At 37.4% G+C, this 3,405-nt stretch overlaps 1 pseudogene; it reads left to right on the forward strand.

The window, feature by feature from the left end:
* LOC103609127 overlaps nucleotides 1-3,405 on the forward strand; it is a 20,213-nt pseudogene that overhangs the window by 15,246 nt on the left and 1,562 nt on the right.

A 3,405-nucleotide genomic window follows, 5' to 3' on the forward strand; every position in this document is an offset into this window, starting at 1 on the left:
AAAAAGAGGGATTTGCCCAGCCTTCTGTTAAGACATATGACGAAGTGTAATATCAGAATCCCATACGGCATAGGATTGGCACAGAACAAAGTTAGACCAAAACAGAGAGAAGAGAACTTGGGACAGACTTCTGTACACGTGTGTCCCACGCTTAAAAATACTGGCTTGTCCACAGGAGCCCTTCTGTGAAGTGAGAAGCACTTAAACAAAAACCCATTTCCATTAATTTTAAAGGGAAAGAATTATGATGTGCTCCATTCTGACCCAACCCCTCAAATTCTAACAGATAAAACAATGTATCAATTGAAGGACGAAAATAAGTTTGCATGAGTAATATGGATCTTAAAACCAGTTTGTCAATTTCTACAAAAAAAAAAGAAAAAACGGCTGGGATTTTGTTTGGAATTGCATTAAATCTACAGACCAATTTGGGGGAAATTAACGTCTATTTAAGTCTTTAATTTCCCCCGCCAATGTTCTGCAGTTTTCAGTGCACAGGTTTTGCACATCTTTTGCCATATTTATACCTAAGTATTTAATATTTTTGGTATTATTGTAAATGGCACTTTTTAGTTCAATTTCCAATTGTTCTCTGTTAATATATAGAAATACAATTGATTTTCTTAATTGATCTTGTAACCTGTGACTCTGCTAAAATCATTTTAATAAGCATAATGTTGTTGTAGATTTGGTCAGGTTTTCTTCATAGATGGTCGCGTTTTCTGTGAATAGGGGTATTTTTACTCTCTCCAGTGTGGACACCCTTCATTTCTTTTTCTTGCTTTGTTACACCGGCTAAAACCTCCAGAACACTGTTAAATAGAAGTTGGGGGCAGAGACTTCCATGTCTTGTCCCTGATTTTATAGGGAAGCATTCAGTCTTTGCCATTAAGTTTGATGCTTTTTACAGGCTGAGAAAGTTTTCTTCTATCCTAGTCTGCTGGGATTTTGAAAATCGTGAGTGGCTGTGGGATTTTGCCAAATTCTTTTTCTGCATCCGTCAGGATTATGATATGGTTTTTCTTTTTAAATTTAATATGGCCAATTAATCAACTTGATTTTGTGAATGTTAAAGCAAACTTACATTTCTGGAATAAACCACACTTCTGTATTGCTGGATTTGACTTGCTACTCTCTTCTTTAGGAGGCTTGCATCTATGTTGATGAGGAATGTCAGCCTATGGTTTTCTTTTCTTATGCTGTGTTTTTCTGGCTTTGGTATCAGAGTAATGCTGGCCTTATAAAATGAGCTGGGAAGTATTCTGTCTTTTTCCATTTTTCTGGATGAGTTTATGTAGGATTACTTTTATTTCTTAAATACTTTGTAAAATTCACTAGTGATGCCATATAGGCCTGGAGTTTTCTTTGTAGGAAGGTTTTTACCTACAAATTAAATTTACTGAATAGATGAACGGGGCTATTTTGGGTATCTATTGTTTTAAGTAAGATTTGTTAGTTTGTGTCTTTCAAGGAATTTATTTTATCTAAGTTGATAAATTTATTGGCATAAAGTTGTTCCTAATATTCTCTTATTATACTTTTTATATCTGTGGGATCTTAACGATGCAACCTCACTCATTCCTAACATTGGCAATTAGCACCTTTTTCTTTTTTTCCTGATCGGTTTGGCTTTCATCGATTTTATTGACCTCAGAGAACCCGCTTTGGGTTTCACTGACTTCTCTACTGTTTTCTCTTTGCAGTTTCACTGATTCTGCTCTGATCCTTATTTTTTTTTTTTAGTTTGATGCTTTTTACAGGCTGAGAAAGTTTTCTTCTATCCTAGTCTGCTGGGATTTTGAAAATCGTGAGTGGCTGTGGGATTTTGCCAAATTCTTTTTCTGCATCCGTCAGGATTATGATATGGTTTTTCTTTTTAAATTTAATATGGCCAATTAATCAACTTGATTTTGTGAATGTTAAAGCAAACTTACATTTCTGGAATAAACCACACTTCTGTATTGCTGGATTTGACTTGCTACTCTCTTCTTTAGGAGGCTTGCATCTATGTTGATGAGGAATGTCAGCCTATGGTTTTCTTTTCTTATGCTGTGTTTTTCTGGCTTTGGTATCAGAGTAATGCTGGCCTTATAAAATGAGCTGGGAAGTATTCTGTCTTTTTCCATTTTTCTGGATGAGTTTATGTAGGATTACTTTTATTTCTTAAATACTTTGTAAAATTCACTAGTGATGCCATATAGGCCTGGAGTTTTCTTTGTAGGAAGGTTTTTACCTACAAATTAAATTTACTGAATAGATGAACGGGGCTATTTTGGGTATCTATTGTTTTAAGTAAGATTTGTTAGTTTGTGTCTTTCAAGGAATTTATTTTATCTAAGTTGATAAATTTATTGGCATAAAGTTGTTCCTAATATTCTCTTATTATACTTTTTATGTCTGTGGGATCTTAACGATGCAACCTCACTCATTCCTAACATTGGCAATTAGCACCTTTTTCTTTTTTTCCTGATCGGTTTGGCTTTCATCGATTTTATTGACCTCAGAGAACCCGCTTTGGGTTTCACTGACTTCTCTACTGTTTTCTCTTTGCAGTTTCACTGATTCTGCTCTGATCCTTATTTTTTTTTTTTTGTCTTTTTTCGTGTCCGGCAATGGATCGCAACCCTCAGTGTTGCCCCCGTACCGGACCGGGGACCGGCAATGGGATCGCAACCCTCGGCGCCGCTCCCGCGCCTCGCTCAACCAGTGAGCGGGAACCGGTCTGTATGTGGGATCCGAACCCTCGGGCGGGAGCGCCGCCGCGCTTCCCAAGCGGTGCACTATCCAGTGCGCCACCAGGCCGGCCCTCTGATCCTTATTTTTGTATTTCTTCTACCTACATTAGGTTTAATTTGCTCTTATTTTTCTAGTTTCTTATGGAAGCTAAGGTCATTGTTTTAGATCTTTATTCTAATATATTTGTTGAGCACTCTAAATTTCCCTCCCAGTATTGCATTCCACAAATTTTGAAATACTCTGTTTTTATTTTTCTTTCATTCAAAATAGTTTCTAATTTCATTTTTGATTTATGTCTTGAACCATGAATTATTTATATCTATTTTATTTATTTCTAAGTATTTGGGGGTTTTACAGAAATTCTGTGTTATTAATGTGGTTCAATTCCATTATGGCCACAAAATATACTTTGTATGACTTGAATCCTTCTACATTTTTTAAGACTCATTTTATGGTCCATAATATGGTTATCTTGGTAAACACTTAGTGTGCACTTTAAAAGAAAGTGTATTTTGGCTGGCCTGGTGGTGCACTGCTACAGTGCGCCGCTTGGGAGTGTGGCGGCGCCCCCGCCGGGGGTTTGGATCCCACATACAGACCGGCTGCTCACTGAGCGAGGTGCGGGCGCAACACCGAGGGTTGCGATCCCGTTGCCGGTCCCGGTCCGGT

The sequence above is a fragment of the Galeopterus variegatus genome, unplaced genomic scaffold (assembly GCF_000696425.1).
Source record: "Galeopterus variegatus unplaced genomic scaffold, G_variegatus-3.0.2 Scaffold9226, whole genome shotgun sequence".
Lineage (NCBI taxonomy): Eukaryota > Metazoa > Chordata > Mammalia > Dermoptera > Cynocephalidae > Galeopterus > Galeopterus variegatus.